This window comes from Dromiciops gliroides, chromosome 6, assembly GCF_019393635.1.
Source record: "Dromiciops gliroides isolate mDroGli1 chromosome 6, mDroGli1.pri, whole genome shotgun sequence".
NCBI lineage: Eukaryota > Metazoa > Chordata > Mammalia > Microbiotheria > Microbiotheriidae > Dromiciops > Dromiciops gliroides.
The window spans coordinates 215,302,999-215,328,262 of NC_057866.1; positions in this window are offsets into that span (position 1 = coordinate 215,302,999).

The window sequence follows — 25,264 nt, forward strand, 5'->3', positions numbered from 1 at the left end:
TGGGACAGTAAATCGTGGAAGCAGGATTTCACTTTGGTGACAAGGTGGATCAAAATATACCTTCAGAAGAAGATAATAACAAATTCAAAGCTCCTACATCCAAAGCTTCCAAGAAAAATAGGAGTTGGCTTTAGGCTATGGAAGCAACTCAAAAAGGACTTTGAAGACAAAGTAAGAGAGATAGAGGAAAAAATGAAAAGAGAAATGAAAGTGATGCAGGAGGGTTATAAAAAAAGTCAACAGCTTGAAAAGCCAAATTGGTCAAATGGAAAAGGAATTGCAAAATCTCTCTGAAGAAACCTATTGCTTAAGAATTAGGATAGAACACATAGAAGCTAATGACTTTATGAGAAGTCAAGACATAACATAGCAAATCCAAATGAATAAAAAAGAGGGCAAAATTAAATATCTCTTTGAAAAAACAGCTGATCTGGAAAAGAGATCCAGGAGAGATAATTTGATAATCATTGGACTACCTGAAAACCATGATCAAAATAAGAGTTTAGGCAACATCTTCCAAGAAGTTGTCAGGAAAAATTGCCCTGATATTCTAGAAGCAGAAGGCAAATAGAAATTGAAAGAATCTACAGATCACCTTCTGGAAAGAGAACCTGAAAGGAAAACCTTCAGGAATATTATATCCAAATTCCAGAGATTCCAGGTCTAAGAGAAAATATTGCAAGCAGCTAGAAAGATCCAATTCAAGTTCTGTGGAGCTACAGCCAGGATAACACAAGATCTAGCAGTTCCCAAGGAACTGCTAAGGATCCTATTAAGGATCCTTATTATTATTATTATTATTATTTCCTAAGGATCCTATTATGGATCACAGGGTATGGAATATGATATTCCAGATGGCAAAGGAACTGTGATTACAACCAAGAATTACCTACCCAGCAAAACTGAGTATAATCTTTGCGGGGAGATACATCAGTTGAGAAAGAATTTAGGAAGAGGTTTGCATCAATTTCAGCTTTGACTTCCACAGACCATGGTGTCATCATGCTCATCATCTTCTTCAGTATTACTGCCAATGGGGTTGTACTCTTGTCCTCAGATTATATCTAATCACAGATAGTAAAGTCTTTAGTTGGGAATCACAGTCATCTCCTTGATCTTATATAGGAAGCTGGACATTTTTTTAGTGAGGCAATTGGGGTTAAGTGACTTGCCCAGGGTCACACAGCTAGTAAGTGTTAAGTGTCTGAGGCCAGATTTGAACTCAGGTCCTCCTGACTCCAGGGCCGGTGCTCTAATCCACTGCGCCACCTAGCTGCCCTGAAACTGAACATTTTAATCCGTGACTTGGATAAAGGAACAGAAGTCTGATCAAATATGCTAAGAATACAAGATTAGAAGGAATAAATAACACAATGAATGGTAGAATCAGGAGAAAAGAACATTTCAATGACTCAGATCTAATGAGATGAAAATTAATAGGGATAAAAGTGCCAATTTTCTATCAAATAGGCAAAGCATACAAAGTAAGGGAGGAGAATCTTGATGTATTCTACCCTAACTATGCCATATCTCAAGTAATAATATCACTTCTGGGCATGCTATTTTATGCTCACATATGAGAGCCCATTTGGAAAACAGACCCATGTTCCTGAGTGAACTAGAAATTATGCCATTCTAGAACTGGGCGAGGCAACCAGGGAAATTTCCTGAAGAGAAACTTTAATATGTGGGGAGGAACAGTGTGTGTGAGTTTTGAGAGGGATAGAAGTTTGGAAAGGGAAATGTATACTGTCTTCAAAATCTTAGTCCATTTAAAACAGTACTAAATTTTTTTGGACATTCTGTATAAATCTGTCAGTTCTGAAGTTCTAGCACAAGGAAGAAAAATTAAACTTTGCCCCAGATTTCTAAACTATGAAAAATATATAAAAAGTTGTTGAAGGGTAAATTTCAGTTATATTTAAGAGAATATTTTTTAATAATTTGAATAGTCTATAAAAAAGATGAAAGGGTTTAGGAGATGGTTGTGTTTCCTTTACTGGTAGCTTACAGATACAAATGATATGGCTGCCTGTAGGAAATTTTACATAGAAGATTCCATTACAAATATTTTTTTTCTTTTCCTTTTTTAAAAAAATTCTTATTCCTTGTTCTCACTATGACCTCCTACTGGATTCTGGACACTTCCAGGTCATTAACCCTGCACTACTTCACTTTTCTTCCTTTCTAATCTTAAAGGCACAGTTAACCATTTCAACATTGCACTAGCCTCTACTCTTGAAAATTCTTGACTTCTTGTGCTATCAGCACTCAAGCATTGCCAAACTCTTACATTGGGTTACTCCTACAATTTACCTAACTCCTATGCTTCTACTCCGTGCTCCTGAACAGTGTTAGAAGTAACATTACTCTGCCGACTGGATTACTCTGCTATCTGATCTCAACTAGGCCTTGTCTTGCACAATCCTTTTATTGGTGAGTTTATCTCCAAACCTTCATTTGAAAAAAAGTACCTATGTCAGCCATATTCACTTTAAACCTGGTTTAGCCTCTGACTCCTTAACTAGAAGATATATGGAGCATTCCTCCATATACATACCAGCAGGTATGTGTGTATGTATATATGTATATGTAAACATGTGTGTGCATGCATGTCTTTATACACACACATATATATATACATATACATACATACATACATATATATATATATATAGTTTTAGTTCAAGTTTGAATTTGAGTTAAAGAACCATTGAGGTTGCTTTTAACTTTTTGTTGTTGTTGAGTTGTTTTCAATCATGAGCAACTATTTGTGACCCCATTTGGGGTTTTCTTAGCAAAGATACTGCAATGATTTTTCCATTTCCTTCTCCAGTTCATTTGAAATATGAGGAACTGAGGCAAACAGGTAAATGACTTGCCCAGGGTGAAACAGCTAGTAAATATTGGAGGCTGGATTTGAATTCAGGTGTTCTTGACTCCAGCATTAAAGCTCTACTCACACACCATCTAGCTGTCCTGCTTTTAACTAGGTGTTTCTGATTTCATGAAAAGCAGGGCTGATTTTGTATCAGGGACTCGTTCTCCTTTGAAAGTTAGCAAATCAAAGTCTTATCTACCTATATCCAAGAAAATTAGTGCTTTACAAGAGCAATTCCTTTCAATGTATATTTTTGCTTGGTATTGTGTGGAATCTCTGAGATGATGTATACTTTTGGCTCTTCCTCTATTCTGTTCTAATTTACAAAAATGTACCTAAAGAAAGCATAGAGCTCATTAAATTCATTGTGGTTCTTTGGGGCATACAAATATCCTCATTGCAATTGAAATATCACATTGAGAAAAATATTCCATTTTCCCCCTTAAATTCTTAGCTGCTTTCCTGTTCTTCACTTCTGAAAGGTCATTTAATTTTCAAAGTGAGCTAATTAGCGAGCAAGATGAGTCTTAAATCATGGAAGGTTGTGATACTCTGCTATTACCCCTACTAAAAGCTAAGGTGACACTAATTAAATTAAGGATGGTTGTGAAGCCTCCTTTATTACTGCACCTGTATTCCAACTGAGGTGCTTTTTATTAATGATCATGAGGTCTCTAAAAAGATAAAGGGAAATTCAATTCAGCTCATTAAGAAAATTTTAAATTTTACTTTCAGAGGGGATATGCTAATTATTTCATACCACTGCTAAAATTGTTGGAAGGCTGCATAGAATGGCACATAAATAATAAGAGGAGAAGGCTGTCTATGAAAAAAAAGGGATACTTGATTAATACTTTAAAAAAAAAAAAGCTAAGTTTGTTTATCCTAAGTTAGTATAAACAAGATCAGCAGACCAAAAGACTTGCCAATTCTCCCCAGGTCCCACTGGTACTCTCAACATATTAATGCCTGTCTTCAGCTGCTCTCCAGTGACCTGCTGTTACAAATGACTCATTATCAGGTAACTAGAGAGAATGACACTATTGTTTTGTCGAGCAGTCTGATAAAGAATTTTGGAAACAAGGGACAGGGCAAGATGGGAAGTAATAATACCCCTTTTCCTTCTCTTCTCATTCCTTTTTCTCTCTCCTTTCTGTCTTCTTTTCCTCCCTTATTCTTTCTCCCCTTCTTTTTCCCCACTTCACTTCCCCTTCCATCCTCCTTCCTTCTGACACCACAATTGGTTCTCTGTACTCCATAATTATATAAATATATGTATATAAGTGCGTGCACATATATGGATATGTAGAAAATACACATATATTTTGTGTTTGTGTGTGTATATATATATATAGTACCCTTCCTCTTTCCTGCCTGCAGGGACACAGAGATGTCAATCTAATGCCAACTGGTCTCCTCACCTGACCTCTTCTGAACTGTAGGAGATGGAAAGATTCACTATTTGATTCTGTTCCAGCTTGTTTGCAGGACTGAGCTATTCTTATCTGCCTAGAGAGAGAAAAAACAATAACAAACTGGTCTATTGAGTTCTTTCGGGTTGTCTCCTGGCATGACCTGCAGGAGGAAGTGGAAGTGGTCTTCTCAGAGTCTAGCTCCTGAAAGCACGCAATTTGACGCAAGAGTTATCAAGAGAGAAACAATATTCCTTCAGCTCTCTCCTCTGATCCCATTCCTGAACTTCCTAACTCCCTGAATTACAAAGGCCAAACCCCCAAATATATTGAGAAGCTACCTGAACTCATTCTTCAATGATCAAACAACCCCTTTTCTTGTCATTCCATCCCCATCCCAGTGATCCTGAAGCCCTGACTGTCATAAATCAAACACTACTGCCCACCCCACACTGATTATTCCTACCTACCTCAACTGAACTCTACCAAATTTCTATTCTATCATCCTCTCTCTATCACTTAGTTTTGTTCTTTCCCTATCTACTTGTCTGCTTCCCTACTGCCTGCAAACATGTATTTGTCTCCAGCAGCCTCAGAAACAAATAAACAAACAAAAATCCCACTTGATCCATCCATTCTTGCTAACTATTGTGTCAAATTATGTGCTTTGGGGGGCTAGACTCCTTGAGAAGACCACCTACAATAGGTACCTCCACTGCCTCTCCTCTCATTTTCTTCTTGACTCTCTATATTCTGGCTTCTGACTTCACCACTCTACTGAAACTACTTTCTATAAAGTTACTAGTAATCTATGTATTGCCAAATCAAATGGCTTCTTTCCAATCCTCTTCCTTCTTAACCAAAACTGATTTCAATCATCCTTGAGTTCTCACTGTCACCTCCCCGTATTTAATCTCCTTACAATTACTACCATTTTGTTTTTTTAAATTTCATTAATTTTGAACTTAAACATATAAAGACCAAAAAAAGAATAATTCCATGTATACAGCACAATGTAAAAAAGAATTCACTATGAAACTATGAATTTACATTTCACATTGCTTACGTTTTTTGAGAAAAAATATAACTACTACTCATTTTCCAAGCTATTCTACTTTCTATGCTTCCTTCTATTATTTTCTTTTATTCTCTGCTATGCACTTTTTGTACTTTTCCCTTTTATCCCCCCAGAGATGGATACTATTAGACATAAATATGTATGCATGTATATGTGCATACACACACATATATACATACATACCTACATATATATTTTCTATATGTGAAACCATGATATACATACTTCTATTTATCAATTCTCTCTCTGGAGGTAGATAGAATCTTCTTTGTTAGATCCTTTGTAGTTAATTTAGGCATTTACAATACTCAAAATGACTTAGTCACACAAAGTTTTTCTTATATAAAATTGCTGTTACTGTACCACATTATCTTTGTTCTGCTCATTTAACTCTTATTTCATATAAATCTTTCCATTTTTCTGCAATCAATGAGCTCATCATTTCTTATAGCATAGTAATATTATATTATGATCATATACAACTATTTAGTCTTTTTCCAATTGATAAGCATCCCTGTAATTTCAAGTTCTTTGCTATCATGAAAAGAGTTGATAAAACTATTTTAAAACATATAGGTTCTTTTATTTTTTCCCTAATCATTTTGGGAAACAGACCAAATAAGTGGTGTTGCTGAGTCAAATGATATAGGTAGTTTAATAACCCTTTGGGCATAATTCTAGATTGCTCTCCAAACTGTTTGAATTAATTCACAGTTCCACCAAACAGTGATTTAGTGTTCTAATTGTTCTACATCTTCTCCAACATTTGTCACTTTCCCCTTCTACCATTTTAGCCAAGCTGATAGGTGTAAGGTCATATCTCAAGCTTGTTTTAATACAGTTACTATTTTTTTTTAATTACCTTTGTAACTTCTCTTGTATACATCCCCTTCTCTCATTTGATGCTAACATTAACCCTGTTGTACTCTCTCAGCACCCCATGCCTGTACTATTGCAACAATCTTCTGGTTGGTCTCTCTGCCTCAAGTTTTTTCCACACTCCAGGTCATCCTTCATCCACTCAACTGTCAAACTGATTTTCCTAAAGTCTAGGTCTGATAAGGTCACCACCCCCTATCATATTCGATATACCACAGTAGCTCCTATCACTTCCATTATGAAATATAGAATTCTCAGTTTAGCATCTACAGAGTTTTATGAATTAGGTCCCTAATACTTTTTCAGTCTCCCTACTCCTCATTCACCTCCATTTGTCCTTTAATCTGATAACACTGATCTCCTTGAAGCTCTTTACACTAGTCACTCAATCTCCTAACTCCAGGCATTTTCACTGAAGTTCCTCCATACCTGGAATTCTCTTCTTTATATCCATTTCCTGGCTTCCCTGCCTAGCTAAAAGTCCCAGCAAAAATCTCACCTTCTGCAAGAAGCCTTTCTTTTATCCTCATTAATACTGGTGATATCCCTCTGTTGCTTATTTCTAATTTGCCTGTTATATATTTCTTGACAGACAGCTGTTTGCATGTTGTCTCCCCCCAGAACAATGTGAGATCTTTTACAGCAGGTATTGTCCTCTGTCTTTCTTTGTATTCCCCCTGCACATAACAGATGGTGTTTAATAAATGCTTATTAGAAGTCTGACAAAATATCCTCATGTTCTTAAATAGAAGACGTGAACTTTTAACTTTTGCTTAATGCAGCAGCTTGTTATTTGAAGAAAAAATTAGTCAATCGATTCCTGTTAAATTCCCCTTATCAGTCTCACTAGCCAGTCACCCTAAGCTTTGGATTACAGCAATTTTAAATGATGGAGATAAAAGACAGGTCTGTTTAAATGCTCCCACCACCACCTCCCTGCATGTTTCCTCTCCCGTTTGAACTTAAAGATTTGGATAGCAACTGATTGACAATCATTTCCCATTACTCTATTGAAAAATTATGATGGTAAAATGTCAGATACTTAGCTATGTATCTCAGTTTGCTTATTTATAAAATGAAAGATATTAGACTTCATGACTTTTCAGGTCTCTTCCAGCTCTAAATACCATGATTTAAAAAAAATTATCTATTCATTCTTTCATTCATTAATTTATTATTAATTATTCATACATTCATTCATTTTTAATTTTTTTTAAAATTTTTTTGGACAAGGGAAGATTAAGAACTTTGATTCTTTTTCTAAAGTAATTGCTGGAATGTCAATGTACAAATGTAACAGTGTATGGTTCATTTAGTGAATCAGTCAAATTATCATTATCCAACCTCACCAAAAGTAAGTGATAAAATGCTTATCTGATTCCTTAAAGCAAGAATGTGTCTCAATTAATCACCTAAAAGCTCTAGACTGAGAGTAGAACATGCACACTTAAGTGGTACAGTGGAGAGAGGTCTGGGCCTGGAGTCAAGAATATCTAAGTTCATATCTAGATTCAGATACTTCTTAGCTGTGAGACCCTGGGCAAGTCACTTAACTTCTGTTTGCCTATGTTTCCTTAACTGTAAAATGGAAATAGTAATTACTTCCCAGGCTTGTTGTTTGGATCCAATTAGATAATAATTATAAAGCACTTAGCACAGTAGCTAGCACATGGTAGGTGTTTAATACATGTTTATTACTCCTGATTTTGAACACCAGTATTGACATTTCACAAGAAGCCTTTCTACTAACTTAAGAAACTTGGTAATCCTCTGTGGGACCTGGATAAAATTTGGATCTACTTGGAGCTTATTCAGTGATTGATTCAAGGAGGGAGAAAAGGATATTCTAGCCAAAGCCCTAAGAAAGAATTGATTGTGGGATGGTTGGGAGAGGGTGGTCCCAGTCTCTGCCCTTTCTGCTCCCCACCGGTTGAGGACCTTAAGAATTTCAGAGGTCTGGAATACTTTTCATCTTCCCAAGAATTTTCTAGCAACATTGTCCAAACAGCTCAATACCAATGTCTACATCAGGATCCAAAGACATGTAGGGTACAGATTCATTGTTCCATAGAGTCCAGCAAAAAAGTTAGGCCATATGTAAAGGGAGTGTCATGAGTACTCAGGCAAAAATAATTCTTCCACATAGCTGTGAGTAATTTTATGCCTTGTGTGCTCTTTAAATGTGAGCTCACTTTGCCCTAGCCTTATTAAGCTTAGCTAAATACTTGGCATCAAGTGATATTTATGGCACAAAGCACATCAGTAGAAAATCGTGATCCATACCATTAGGAAAAAAAATACCATCAAACCTACCCTGGAACCCTGAGAATGTAACTAATCGGCACAAATGGGAAATGTGATAGTCACTTCAAAGCACCTGTTACAGAATATTCATGGGTTCTTCACATTCCTTACCTTTCACCTTCTTTGCTTCTAAATAAAAGCAAGATAACCACAGATCTTTCTTCTGTGAAGCTTAAAAAATCTAACGGTGATGTCTAAAATCTAATGAGTGGTTACCTTAAATTAGAAGCTTTAGCACCAGTCTTTGGGCATTAAGCATTTATTAAAGTATATTGGGGGTTATCAAAGAAAGCAAGGAAAAGCTGCCTTCACCTAGCTAAGAGAGAGAAATCTGTCTGTCACCACCAGCCAGTTCCCACACCAGAAAGAAGATACTCAGTAGCTTCTCCCAGAAGTCACCTGTGAAACAGGAAGTAGGGCCATCCTCACACACAGTTCCAAGCTAAATAGCTGATTGCACTGAGAGACAAGACTTACAGGTGGTAACTTCCGAATGCTAGGCAACTTCTGGAACACTTAGTCACATGTGTTCTTTTCAGGGGGGTGTTACCCTGGTTCTCACTATGTCTTTCTCGGCAGGGTGGTGGTGCTCTGATTCTCACACTTCTAAATATGCTGTTCTGTAAGGCAGAGCCAAGATAAAGGAGGAGAGGCTATTAATCCTGCAAGCTCCAGATAAACCCATCCACTCACTCCCAAATAATGCTATTAAAAAAAACAAACAACAAACAACAAAATAAACAAACAAACAAACAAAAAACAGAACAGCCCCAGACTAACCCAAATAAGAACAGAGTGAGACTCTTTTCCAGCCAAAGACAGCAATTGTGATCACCTGCTCATAAGACTGATAGAGGAACTCAGCGTGTGGTCCAGATCCAGCCAAGAATAGACAGTGCATCCAGTGCCTCAGAATCTTCAGTGCCAGCAGCTTCTTCTGAGGCTCCACAAATGGACCAGTGAGGGTGTTCAGCTGTTTGCCATGGTGAAATGGTTGTAGGCTCTGTTGGAGTTGGGGAGAAGCACCCTGGTTCTGAACCAGTGGGCCAAATCCAGTGGTGGCAGCCCAGTAGGGGAGGGGCACAGGCATGCCAAGCTTCAGACAATAGAGAATCAGATTTCAATCAGAATCTGCTTCTGGGTTGAGATGAATAGGTTAAAAAAAAAAACATCTGAAAATAGACAGCTTCTTTGGGAAGGTGTAGACCAGAATACACCCTCAGCAGAAGATAATAACAAAGTCAAAGCTTCAACATCCAAAGCTTCCAAGAAAAATATGAATTGGTCTCAGGCCATGGAAGGGCTCAAAAGGGACTTTGAAGAAAAAGTAGGAGAGATAGAGGGAAGATTGAGACGGAGGAAAAAATAGAAAGAAAAATGAGAACAGTGCAGGAGATTCATGAGAAAAAAAGTCAACATCTTGAAAAATTAGATGGGAAAGAAGATACATAAACTCTCTGAAGAAAATAATTGCCTAAGAATTAGGATTTAACAAATGGAAGCTAGTGACTTTATGAGAAACCAAGACATAGTAAGACAAATCCAACTGAATAAAAAAATAGAGGGCAATATGAAATATCTCCTTGGCAAAACAGCTGACCTAGAAAATAGATCCAGGAGAGATAGTTTGAAAATAATTGGACTACCAGGAAACCATGATCAAAAAAAAGAACCTAGACACCATCTTCCAAGAAATTGTCAGGGAAAATTGCCCTGATATTCTAGAAGCAGAAGGTAAAATGGAAATTGAAAGAATCCACCAATCACCTCCTGAAAGAGATCCCAAAAGGAAAACTTCCAGGAATATTATAGACACATTCCAGAGATCCCAGGTCAAGGAGAAAATATTGCAAGCAACTAGAAAAAAGGAATTCAGATATGGTGGAGCTAGAGTAAGGATAAAACAAGATCTAGCAGCATCAACATTTTAGGCCCAGAGGGTACGGGAGATGATATTCCAGAGGGCAAAGGAACTGGGACTGAAGCCAAAAATCAACTACACAGCAAAATTGAGTATAATCTTTCAAAGGTAAAAAAAAATGGTACTTCAATGAAAAAGAGGACATTTAGACTTTTGTGATGAAAAGACCTGAACTGAATAGAAAATTTGACTTTCAAATACAAGACCCTAGAGAAGCATAAAAAGGCAAACAGGAAAAAGAAATCATGAGGGATATTCTACATGGGACGATAATACTTCTAACTGATAGTATCTGAATACACATTTAAGTATAATTTCATTTTTAGCTCCTTTTTCTAAAAGTATTTTGTCTATTTTCTTTCAAAACTTGAATAGTGAAAACATGTTTTTCATAACTGCACATGGATGACTTATATTGAATTGCTGGATCTCATTGGTAGGGATAAGAAGAGAGGGAAGATGAAATTTTAGAGCACAAAGTTTTAAAAAATCAATGTGAAAATTAAAGAGGAGCAGGAGGCGTTCAGAGAAACCTGGAAGGACTTACATGAAGTGATGGTGACTGAGAGGAGCAGGAGAAAATTGTACATAGTAACAGCAACATTGTGTGATGAACAATGATGAAAAACTTGGCTCTTTTAGCAATGCAATTTTCCAAAACAATTTCAAAGAATTTCATAATATAAAATGTTCTCAACATCCAGAAAAAAGAACTGTGGTTTATGAATGCAGATTGAACCATACTGTTTCTACTTTGGGGCTGTTTTTTTCCCTTCTTTTTTGAGGGTTTTCCCTTGTGCTGTGACTCTTCTTTCACAATATGATTAATGCAGAAATATGTTTAATGTGATTTCACATATATAACCTATATTAGATTGCTTTCTGTCTTGGGGAGGAGGGAGGGAAGGGAGAGTAGGAGAACAATTTGGAACTAAAAATCCTATGAAAGAAAATGTTGAAAATTATCCTTATATGTAACTGGAAAATAATAAAATACTGAAAAAAATAAATATGCTTTTCTGTTCTTGCCCAGTGACTACTCCCCTTTCTTTCTAGCTTTCACTCCTTGCAAAGAACAGAGCTCAAAATAATGGTGTCTAGAGGTTGCCTACCTGGCCAATATATCCTGAACATGGCAGTAAAATATTATTTATTTTAAGCCCAATATCCCAACACCATTCAACATATGATCTCTAAAAAATAAAAAAATAAAAAAGTGAACAACTTCCTTCTCTAGTGGAATGTTTCACAAATAGAACCATGCCATCTTTAAAAAAAAATGTTACCTTTTGTTTCATTTTATCTTTATTTCCCAATATACCTCTCTCCTACATGACTCATAGAAGAGACATCCTGTATAACCTTAAAAAAAGATAGAGTGCAATCCAGCAAAAATAATTAAAAACATCAACCAAGTCTGCATGCACTATTTCATATTCGTAGTCCTTTGCTTCTACAAAGGAGAGGAGGTATATTTCCATATCTCATCACTGGTGTTCATTATAATTTCACAGCAATCAATTTTGTAGGGTTTAGGGTGGGAAAGGCTGTGGTGGTGTTGGTATGGTTGTATTATTGGTCTTCTTTCCATTTACATTGTTGCAGTCATTGTAGTTCTGCTTTTTGCATGGTGTATCAGTTCATATTGTATATGCCCACAATTAGCTTGATTTTTTATATTGATTGTTTTTTATGGAGCAGTATTAATCCATGATACTTCTATAGCACAATTTCTATTGCTTTTTGGAATTCAAGTTACATATGGTATCTTCTGCTGTGAAAAGAGGGAAATGTCATAGGTCTTTAAAAGATGAGCCTTGGTGAGCATCATTGTTACATATTTTCCTCTAATATCTTAACAAGTTAAGGAATTGATGAATACTTAGGTGAAAGTATATTTTTTGGTTGTTGTACATGCTATGATAGGCATTGTATTAAGTTTCTAAAAAATGAAAAACTGTGAGATATTCATCTCAGAAGGTCTTCTAAGAACTTAAGAAGAGATGATATGAGCCAAGCAGGACAGTTCAGCAATCAAGCAAGAAAGCAAAAATTGTTTACTAAACACCGCATATATTCCAAGTATTGTGATATGTCTTTGGAATGAAAATAAATAAAAAACTCAGTAAGCATTTGGTAACTGCTTACTATGTTTCAGGCACTGTATTAAGTGATAGTAAAACAAATAAAAAAGATAAAACAGTCCCTGCCCCCTAGTTCACATTGCTTTTTAATTTCTTTTTTTAGTTCACCTTCTAATGAGAGAGACAACATGAACAATAAATATAGGTATAGATTAGGTGGAAGCTAACCAAAGAAGAGGAGCTTAAGCTGGGAGATGGAGAGCTTACTAAAAATGTGGTTCATTATCTAAGGTTCAAAGAATACCAGTGATCCTAAGAAGCTTTCTACACATGAGAGAAAGCCAAGTCAAAGAGAGAGATTGGGGAGAGGGCGGGGGGACAGGGCGGTACATGCAGGGAGGTGGCAACCTTGTGTAATAAAATCTAATAGTAGATCTTTATGGTTGGACCATAGAGTGTATGGGAGAAAGTAATGTTTAAGAAGTCTAACAATATAGAAAAGGGTCAAATTGTGAAGAATTCTAAATTTCAAGCAGCAACATATATAATTAACTTTAAAGGTAAGGTGGAGCCTTTTCAGTTTATTGGCTGGCTGGGGAGGGGATCACTGCCTATACTTTAGGGAAGTCATTTTTGAAGCTGTGAAAGGATGGTGTGGAGTGAGACATGAGGCAGGGAACCTAATAAGATGTCTATTGCAAAATTCTAGGCAAGATGTGATAAAGACCTGAACTAGGCCTGTATCTGTGTGATGGGAAGGACCTTTATGAGAGACATGCAGAAATAAATGACAGTGAATCATCAAATCTCGATCAAATAATCAGTTGAGAAAAAAAATACACACAATACTCCTAGAATTAACATTGTATTATGAAATCAAAACCATCTTGCATTTTTTTCAAAATTAGATAGACAAATGAATAGAAGAAAATACACATGGAACAATAAAAGACAATGAAATTCAAACTAGGGAAATCTAAATGAATATGAACTTAATATTAATAAGAGTATTACAAAATATAAACTTGATCGGTTCATGAGGACAAAAAAAAAATCGCCCCTCTGGACAAAACTTTCCTCTCTTCCTTTTCTATATTGCTGCTTACTTCTACATTTCTGTAAAATATATACCCTTCCATGGCAAAAGAAGCAGAGTCTTGAACTATGTTGATTGTCATTCTTATTCAGCTTAAGTTTTTCTTCTTTAACCCCTCTATATTGTCTGTCAGTCTTTTCACCATACAAATGCTTTATAAGATTACTAATTAAAGACAAAAGCAGGTTAGCAAAATTATGAACAAAACGAGCATATATGTTCTGATTTTTCACAAAAGTAATTGTATACTAAGTAAAAAAAGGGGGTATTATTTGAAATTGTTGCATAATTATATATTATGTTCTGAGTCAAGATGTATTCACATTTTTTGCAATCATTTATTATCCTCAATTTTTAAATCCATATGAGACTTGGATTATGGGAATTTATCATTTAAGACATTAATTGCCTTTATTCTGAGTTATCAGATGCCAGTTGGCCAAGGTGCCATCCAATCACAAGAGGAATACATGCAAAAGCAGACACTGAACTGTCACATGAGGGGAGACATGCATGAAGTCAAGGTATGGCCGAGGGAACGGCTTTTGACAAATGTTGAGGTTGGATTCTCTTGGTTTAATATTTTATTTTATTTTTCCCCACAATATTGTACAGATGGCTGGAAGTATTGATCCCACCCATCTCCCTTCTACACCTGGCTTCTATGCTCCCTCCTATATGCCTGATGCCATGGACATCTCAATCCCATGCATCTGATTAAGTCTGACTCAGTTTCCTCCAATATGTTCGGTGGCATGGACATATATTCCATCCATCTATTTTAAGCCTGGCATACTGTATGGGCAGTACATATTGCTCAAGTGTGGGAATGCTCATATCCCATCATTTCTCTGTTCTTTTATGGTAACCCCCATAATTATCTCAGGTGTCATGATAAATAACAGTGTTGAATTTGGCCTTGACATCTGTTACTAATTATATTAGATTTTAAAATTTCTCATAATGGCATGAGGATAATTAGGCAGATGATGCAAAAAGTGATGAAACAAAGATAAAAATTACTTTTAATAATTAATATTGCAGCAATTGTCTTCTCAATTACCCTCCATAAGGGGGACTATAGTAATAATATAATTTTAAAGAATGGTTCAATTTTTGTTTTATTGTATGTTTCACGTGTTAACAACTAAGATTCTGTATTCCCTTAGACATGTTTTTGAGAACTTTCATTGTTTGATTTGATTATTGACAAAGCTATTTTAAAGTTGTGTTAAGCTCAATTTTGTAGGAAATTTCCTGGCTGATTACCAGTATCCACACATCAACCCCTGAAAAGACTTCCATTCCACGACTACACCTAGAGGACATCTGAGAAAAGACTTTCAGAGACTTTAAATGAACAGTTTTGTTTTGGTTTTTTCTCTTTTCTTTTTCGGTTATAATATACACCATCTGTAATATGTACTCTCTGCAGAGGCCCTCCCTTTGCAAGACCAATGTCAAAGCGTCGGTTCATGAGGACAAAAAAAAATCGCCCCTCTGGACAAAACTTTCCTCTCTTCCTTTTCTATATTGTTGTTCACATATTATTAGTTAGCAATAGTTATTATATTCTTTTTACTGTTCCGTCAAGGAAACATTTTGTTTCTTGAGGAACAACAGGGGGGACTGTAACGATTGGAATAACGCCACCTGCTGGATACTTACTGTAGAAGAGTTCTGCCCATGAAGCGAAGGTCTTTGAGGGCAAGACCAGGAGTCTTTTCTTTGGCATCAGGAAGTGACGCGGACTAGTGGGAGGAGGAAGGAAGAGACTGGCGCTCACTCTCGCGCTCTTTCCTCTGGACTGGGGTGGAGAGCGGAGCTAGAAATGTGCTCTCCCTTTAATAGATAGGAATCTAGGCCTTTCTCTCTCTTTACCAAATTCTTATTCTCCTTAATAAATGCTTAAAAGCCTAACTCTTGCTAAAGTTTATAATTTATTGGCGACCACTCATTAGATATTTTAGACAGTTTAGCTAGAATTTTAACCCTTAACAAGACAAAAAAAACAAAATTGTCCGTTTCCTAAAGGGACTCCTTAAGGGGGTTAACAAGTATTTTGATAAGTAAATGCAAAGTAATTTGATGTGAAGAGAACAAGGAAATAGTGGGCAGAAATAAATTCTCCCTGAGCTGAATCTTGGAGGAACAAAGGATTCTAATACAGGATAACCCTTATGTATGCCAATTATTTTAGTATACTGTTACATGATCTGTTACACATAGAGCTTAAAGAAGTAAATAGCAATATTTTAACTATACACTAAATGGTTTCAAATTGCTGAGGTTTCTCTTTTGTGTCTTTGCTATAGTTTTTTTCTGTTTTCTCCTATTCAAGCTGTTGTCAGCTATCAGTATGTCTACTCCTTATAGTACATCATTTCTCCCTTTCTAATTTGGTACTTCTAATATTTTGTAATATAAGAAATCAATTAACCGGGGCAGCTAGGTGGCACAGTGGATGGAGCACTGGCCCTGGATTCAGGAGTACCTGAGTTCAAATCCGGCCTCAGACACTTAACACTTACTAGCTGTGTGACCCTGGGCAAGTCACTTAACCCCAATTGCCCCGCAAAAAACAAACAAAAAAAAAACAAACAAAAAAAAGAAATCAATTAACCAAACTTTTTAGACCTGTAAATAAATTAAGAATATCTAGACTTTGGTTGGATACCTGAGAGACTCTCCTATGAGTAAAGTGCATGAATTTGAATATCTAGACTTTGTTGCTCAAAATTTGGTTTTCCAGAGGCCACTTTTGCTTCCTTCTGGGTTCTCCTCTGTGTGCTCTAGATAGGAAAGAGTTTTAGAGACATATTCTAGATTAGTGATCTCTCATAGTACATTTTAGGCATTGTTATCACTCTCGTGATTGGGTATATATGGGTATATGGGTGTGTATATATATATATATACATATATGCAGTTACAAAATTCATCTATGACTTAGAGGAACTAAGTAGAGAAAGAGACAGATGCAGTGCCAAAAAAAAGTCTCATTAAAATGGGAATCCCAAATTGAGGAGCTGTGACTAACTGCATAGGAAATGCTGCCTCCCACTTGACAAAGAGAACTCAAATTATTCAAAGCAACACTACTTGTCCTTGATAGAGACTGTACTGAATTCTAAAATTTTATTTCTTCCTTTACTGGAGAAATTTTGAGGAAGGTTGCAAAGAAAGAACTTGCGATTGAAGGGAGAGGACTAGATGTCAAAGAGATAGAGAAAAATTCCTCCCTTTATGCACATACACACCATCACCATCACTATGGCAATCACAATTACCTCTAAAAGTAATTGGCAGATTGGGACAATGAAACCAAGGACCTCTGTAAAGACTCACATCTGGGACAATGAAGAATGCCAGGAATTTTTGTTCACAGAATCAAAAAATCATAAATCTAGAACTTGAATGGACTTTAGAAAACATCTAACCCTATGATCTTATTTTTGAGATGGTGAAACTGAGACATAAGGAGTTTAAAGTAACAAAGTATTGGAAGCAATATTTGAACTCAATTTTTTTGACACCAGAGCTGAGATCTTTTCCCCATTTCTAGTGAGATTTTTGATGATGGCTTCTCCAAAAAATTGACTTTATATTCGTTTTTCTATTAAACATTAGTGCTATAACAGTATAACCTGAGTGATTGCAAGTTTGGATTAGGTCTCAGTAAATTGCATGGCACAGAACTTAGATTTTTCTAAAGTTTTTGGATGTAGGCATGTGAGCCAAAAGAAGTGAGAAAGTTACCCAGAAGATATTAAGATGTTTTGTTCCTTGAGATTCTCTGACTCAAGGATTATATTTAGAAATATTTTCTATTCTACTGAAGAATTTATGGTGTTAACCATCATAGCATTAGAACGAGGGACAGATTTTCTATTTATTTATTTATTTATTTTTAGTGAGGCAATTGGGGTTAAGTGACTTGCCCAGGGTCACACAGCTAGTAAGTGTTAAGTGTCTGAGGCCAGATTTGAACTCGGGTACTCCTGACTCCAAGGCCGGTGCTCTATCCACTGCACCACCTAGCTGCCCCAGGGACAGATTTTCTAAAGGAAAAAATAGAGGGTACATGGCCCATGTATCAGCATGCAATTAATTCTCAGCATAAAGTACATAGAGGTTATCTATTTATTTAACATATACAGTATGTTACTGAGGTGAGCTTGAAGGGGATCCCTAAACTGCAAATGTGGGCTTCATATTTCCCTAACATATTGGGATTAGCAGTAATTTTGTCTGACAAAAGTATTGGCAGGATATTCCTGGCCTTTCCAAACACCCATGTTAAAATCTGGCTATCCATTGCAAGTTTGAGAAGAGGGCATGATGGAAAACTTATTAAAAGGGAGTGGAGAGGAATCATGGGAAACGAATCATTCATTAAAGGACTTTGTGTAAGCAATGAATCAGTAAAGCCACCATGACTGAAACTGGCAAGAATGAAATCTCTGCCTGCTGCTGAAGCTCAAAGGACAACATAAAAAGAAATTTACCATGTCACCAGAGGGCTCTTATTTTTTCCTGTGAAAAACAGCCAACATGTCAACACTGACTTCCTAATTTGGCTCTGTCTATAAACAAGCAACAGGAGCATTACCCCAAGTAGAAGGGGAGAAGATTGATGCTAATACCTAATTACTATCATAGAGGGGCCAGCAGCCAAATTCTAGCTTGATTTAGAGTGGGAAAGATCTCCTACTGATTTGAACTATCCAAAGGCTGGCTCATGAGGTAATGAGTTCTCCATAAATGGAAGTCTTCAAGAGATTATTGAAGAGGACATTTTTCTTAGGTAAGGTTTGGGTTAGATGACCTCTGAAGTACCTTCCAGGTCCTAACTTCATAATTTCTTCAAAGTGTCTATGATTTTATTAAATCACTTCTTATCCTCTGTATTCCTTATCGTTTCCCCATTCATTATTCATAGTTCTAGCCATATATGGAAGACCTCCTTCTAGTTTCTCTAATATTTTATACACAAAAAAGAAATAAATAAAAATAACATCTGGACTTGTTCAACTTCCATTCTTGCTGGATGACTTGCCCACTCTTTTCTGGTTTAATGTGTTGTAAATAATGTCTTTCAAGTCACCTTTAATATAGAACTCATCTTTACTAATGTGCTACAACTTCATACTATGTGTCTTTCCTTTGCCCTATGGGACACCTTCTGTTTCATCCCGATTATTTTATGTACTCATTATTTTGAGATCATAATGTTCTAGGATTCATAGGCATGTAAGAGCCATGCCACTCTTAGCCACAATGAAAAATATTGGTATAAAGAAAAAATGGAGTTTTGTAACAGCAAGAGGCTTGGGATCATTGGAAATGCTTCACTTCCCAAATGTGATTGAGTCTGCTCTCCTCCTTCTATTCAATTCTCAGGGCAACTTTTATATAAGTACATAAATTGTTCACAATGAGATAACATAATAAATTAAAAATAGAACCAGTCTTACCATGTGAACTGACAAAAGTTTTCCAGTTCCTTACAATGAATAAATTTTTAACTAAGTAAGGGTATACTTAAGGGCGTTCTGCCTAGGGCCTTCAAGGACAACTGTAGGGGTATGTATTCCTGTGTGTGTGTATGTGGGTGTGTGTGTGTGTTTTTCTTTTCCTGCAACCAGTTTCCATATGTGTCAGTTAAGTGAGCTTTTTCTGACCTTGACAGTAGAAAAAGAAATCCAAAAGCTATGGGAACCCAAGTGTCTGGAAGGAACTTGCTATTCAATTTAAATGGAATACTATGAGTCACCTGAAAAGATGAATGACTTTCGCCAAGAAACCTAATTTTTAGAAGAGTCTTGAAAAGTAAAGATAAAATATTTATAGGTGAAAGACATCATGGCATAACGCAAAATCACTGGGCCTGGAATAGGAAGGACAGGATAAGTCCCAGCTCCAATATATAGTAGCAGAGTGATCATGGGCTATGTGAACTTTGGCAGACTAGGAAGCTGAACATTTATTCTTGCAGTGCTATGATTTTCAGAAAGTTTCTGGCACTTCTTTTTTAAATCCTCTTAAGGATTGCTTTTCTGTTTGTGGTTTCATGGGAAATCTTTGTCCTTTGAGGATGATACTGATTTTCAACAACAGTGAGAAGTCATTTGGAGACAATGTGGTGATCCAGCTTTGCTCTCAAGATAGGGCATGACTCTAACATGATGAAGCTGATTTTTGTAAGGGGCTGGTAAACAAGTTTTAAAGGTAATTCCAAGAGAATCATGATACTGGTATTTATGGACCCCATTATAAGAATCTATAGCTTTGAACAGACATCCCTTGCAAGATGGCTGACCTAATCATAATAATGGAATGAAGTATTAGAGTAGCAGAGAGTGATAAAGCTGAGGCATTCAAAGCAACCTACGATGAACAGTATGAATTGAAACTAAACAAATAGGAGAACCAGAAGAAGACTATATACAATGGCTACAATGATATAAATGAAATATCATCAAAAGGAAGTGGGGCGTGACCCTGGGCAAGTCACTTAACCCTCACTGCCTTATTGAACAAAAAAGGAAGTGGGATTCGGGGTAAATGAACAACCATCTATGGAAACACCAGAAAAGATATAATGAAATAGTCCTCCTTCTTGGCAGATGGGCAGACAACTATAATGGAAGAATATATACTGTCATACTTTGTCTCACTATCCATTTTTCCTTTTTTTATAATGCTTCTTCTCTAAGTGCAATCACTCTCCCTCCAACACCACAGGACATAGACACTTGGTATATGCAACCGTGGCATGTATGCAAGCACACATTACCCAGATTCATCAGGTTTTCCTGTTCCTTTGGTTTTAAAGGCACTTCTGTGAAAGTTTTTGGGGATAAGTGAACAGACAGAGTAGAAGGAGCAAGGAAAATCAAGCTGATTATTGGGGAGAGGGTCTCAATGATTGACTAGCAATATAGTGAAAAAAGAGCAGGGATATGCTTTCTCATTGGTTATGAACAAAGGAAACTAAAGGCAAGAGGACTCAGAAAAAATGGAAGATGTATCAAACCAAGAGTAGAGTGAACCCAGCCAGCGAAGCTGGAGATGGATTAGGCCCAGCAGAGTCTCTGAAAACAGTATCTATCAAAATTTCTATCTGGTATGTGTGATGACTCTTGCACTTTATAAGTAGATCCTGAACTAGTCAATTTCTGCAGAACCACTCATGCAGCCTAGTCTGAGGACACCAAGTATACCGCATAAGGTACTGGAGAAATCCTTAGACTTGGAATTAGAAGAGTAATGGGACTAAATGCTACCTCCTGACACTTAGAAGACAAAAGATCTTAATAACCATATTAACTGCTTTGAGTCATAATTACTTCACTTGTAAAATGATGATAATAATACCCATAAATCTTACCAGAAATAGTTGTTGCAGGATCATATGGGATTACAACCTGCAAAGTGCAAAACTCATCATTAGTATAGGCATATTAATATTGCCAGCCTAATAACTGTATCTGGCATGTTCTCATACTTAGTGGATCACCAATTTTCCTTCCTCTTCCTAATGATAGCATAGGAAGAAATTGGTTCCATCCAACTTTCAAATTCCCTCTGTAAGACAAATTGGTTCCTTCCACATGTAATCAAATCTTTATCAGACCATATTATTTCCCCAAATTAATGTAAAACATCACAAATTCACCCACAGATGTTAAAAAAAATTGTCTTGAATTAAATAATTTTTCTTCTCCATCCTGTGATCCTTTCCATTTGCTCTCCCTTTTATCTTTTTAATCCTATACATCTTTCCCTCAACACCAAAAACAAAACAATGTTATACAAGCATGGATATGTCCATGTTGTCTTTAGTGTGTGTGGCCAAATTATGGGCCAACAATCAACACCTAGAAAAAGAAGGATTACATGATGTATTAGTACCAAGAAAGCTCCATATTCTATAATGTCAAATTTAATCTAATTAAAAGAAAATTGATAAGCACAAATGTATATCTCTAAAGTGGATTTTTTAAAAAATCAATGCAAAAGTATGAGAGAGAACAATTCTGTGGAAAACTAGAACATTTTTGCTTTTCATGGATTGTTAGCTGAGCATGATAAAATAAAGGAAAAAAGAAATTTTAAAAAATTAAGACCTTGAGCTGCCCTGATGGAAATATTCTAGCTAAAGGACAGGAAAAAAATAGTTCCTTTTTATAGGCAGAATTATGTGTTGATTTCTAGGTGTCACATTTTAGGAAGATGTTGAGCCAGAACCTATTCAGAGAAAGGAAATCAGAATCATGAGTGAACTCAGTATCATTCTGTATAAAGATTGGTTGGAAAACTAGTGTTAAGGGTTAAAATTCTAGCTAGTCTGTCTAAAATATCTAATGAGTGGTCGCCAATAAATTATAAGCTTTAGCAAGAGTTAGACTTTTAAGCATTTATTAAGGAGAATAAGAATTTGGTAAAGAGAGAGAAAAAGGCCTAGATTCCTATCTATTAAAGGGAGAGCACATTTCTAGCTCCCTTCTCCGCCAGAGTCCAGAGGAAAAAAGCGTGAGACCGAGCGCCAGTCTCTTCCTTCCTCCTCCCACTAGTCCGCGTCACTTCCTGAAGCCTGGTCTTGCCCTCAAAGACCTTTGCTTCATGGGCAGAACTCTTCTACAGTAAGTATCCAGCAGGTGGCGTCATTCCAATCGTTACAGTCCCCCCTGTTGTTCCTCAAGAAACAAAATGTTTCCTTGATGGAACAGTAAAAACAATATAATAACTATTGCTAACTAATAATATGTGAACAACAATATAGAAAAGGAAGAGAGGAAAGTTTTGTCCAGAGGGGCGATTTTTTTTTTTTCCTCATGAACCGACGCTTTGACATTAGTCTTGCAAAGGGAGGGCCTCTGCAGAGAATACATGTTACAGATGGTGTATATTATAACAGAAAGAGAAAAAAACAACAAAAACAACAAATCAAAACTGTTCATTTAAAGTCTCTGAAAGTCTTTTCTTAGATGTCCTCTAGGTGTAGTCATGGAATGGAAGTCTTTTCCGGGGTTGATGTGTGGATGCTGGTAATCAGCCAGGAAAATTTCCTACAAAATTGAGCTTAACACAACTTTAAAATAGCTTTGTCAATAATCAAATCAAACAATGAAAGTTCTCAAAAACATGTCTAAGGGAATTCAGAATCTTAGTTGTTACACATGAAACATATAATAAAACAAAAATTGAAACATTCTTTAAAATTATAATATTACTATAGTCCCCCCTTATGGAGGGTAATTGAGAAGACAATTGCTGTGATATTAATTTTTTAAAATAATTTTTATCTTTGTTTCATCATTTTTTGCATCATCTGCCTAATTATCCTCATGCCATTATGAGAAATTTAAAAATCTAATATAATTGGTAACAGGTGTCAAGGCCAAATTCAACACTGTATTTATCATGACACCTGAGATAATTATGGGGGTTACCATAAAAGAACAGAGAAATGATGGGATATGAGCATTCCCACACTTGAGCAATATGTACTGTCCATGCAGTATGCCAGGCTTAAAATAGGTGGATGGAATATATGTCCATGCCACCGAACATATTGGAGGAAACTGAGTCAGACTTAATCAGATGCATGGGATTGAGATGTCCATGGCATCAGGCATATAGGAGGGAGCATAGAAGCCAGGTGTAGAAGTGAGATGGGTGGGATCAATACTTCCAGCCATCTGTACAATATTGTGGGGAAAAAAGAGTATAAAATATTAAACCAAGAGAATCCAACCTCAACATTTGTCAAAAGCCGTTCCCTCGGCCATACCTTGACTTCATGCATGTCTCCCCTCATGTGACAGTTCAGTGTCTGCTCCTTGAGCAATATGTATTCCTCTTGTGATTGGATGGCACCTTGGCCAACTGGCATCTGATAACTCAGAATAAAGGCAATTAATGTCTTAAATGATAAGTTCCCATAATCCAAGTCTCATATGGATTTAAAATTGAGGATAATAAATGATTGCAAAAAATGTGAATACATCTTGACTCAAAATATAATATATAATTATGCAACAATTTCAAATAATACCCTTTTTTTTTTACTTAGTATACAATTACTTTTGTGAAAAATCAGAACATACTTAAATACAAGTTAAAGCACAACAGAATCTCAAAGAACTTTTTTTTTGAAAAAAGAAAACTTTTACAAATGTTCCCCTCTTTTTTTTTTTTGAATATGCTTATCAAAAATAATACTTCTAGAATCAATTTACACTTGCCATGGCAACCAATTTGCCAGGGAAATGCTTCGAAGAGTTTGATCAAATAATCAGTTGAGAAAAAATAACAAAAACAAACAACTCAGAATATGGGAGCACAATACTCCTAGAATTAACATTGTATTATGAAATCAAAACCATCTTGCAATTTTTTAAAATTAGATAAATGTATAGAAGAAAATACACATGGAACAATAAAAGACAGTGAAATTCAAACTAAGGAAATCTAAATGAGCATGAACTTAATATTAATGAGTATTACAAAATATAAACTTGATCGCATGACTATAAAAAGCTTTTACAAATATTCTCCTTGTTTTAGAAACTAAGTATAAGACACAATCTCAAAAGCATTAAAATCTCTATGAAAATAAACCTATACCATTAATTCCAAAATGTATATGTAATAGCATAGAAATCCTATGTAACCTCTGAACTGACATTAATAATCTGAGTGAATTCAGAACACTCTTGATTCCGATATCTAAAATCCCCAATACTCATATCAATACCTTGCTGCTTACTTCTACATTTCTGTAAAATATATACCCTTCCATGGCAAAAGAAGCAGAGTCTTGAACTATGTTGATTGTCATTCTTATTCAGCTTAAGTTTTTCTTCTTTAACCCCTCTATATTGTCTGTCGGGCTTTTCACCATACAAATGCTTTATAAGATTACTAATTAAAGACAAAAGCAGGTTAGCAAAATTATGAACAAAACGAGCATATCTGGAATTTAAAGAGTTTTCTAAGATTGTCTCAAAAGCACAGCCAGGCCAGGGAAGGGCTGAGCCTGAAGCTGCAAATGCAGGTAGAAAAAGTTGAGCATGCGCATCAGATCTCTGGACTTCCCAGGCAGGGGAAGCTATGGGCTTGGCCATAGGAGGAGTAGAGGGTGGGGTCTGGAGAGGAGGGGAGGGACCAGAGCAATTTGAATCAGACTTGATTTTGAACTCAGGCCTGGATTCCTCTTCCCCCACTTTGCCTCCAGGTGCTAGGGGATTAAAAGCTTCTAGAGGGTGGGTCATTGCCTCCAGGCATGCAAAATTAGAGCAACAATTAGTGTTAGAACTGGGAAAAGCTGCGGGAATCTCTTCAGGTTTCTCTGAAAAAGCATGGTTGGGAGAGGGAGAGATATTTCCTTGTGTGAGTAAGTTGCTGGCTCTTTTAACAAAAATAAAAAGAAAAATAGAAAATCCACAAAAACAAAGCATTAACATGATCTTATCTCCCATTTGTCTGGTTAAACAGACCAAAATCAAAAATAGGATAATTAGGGAGTTTAAAAGGTCCATTCGAAAAAATTCAAAGGAAAAACACAGCCAGTACGCCAGTACTTAGCAGTTAAAGGGAGA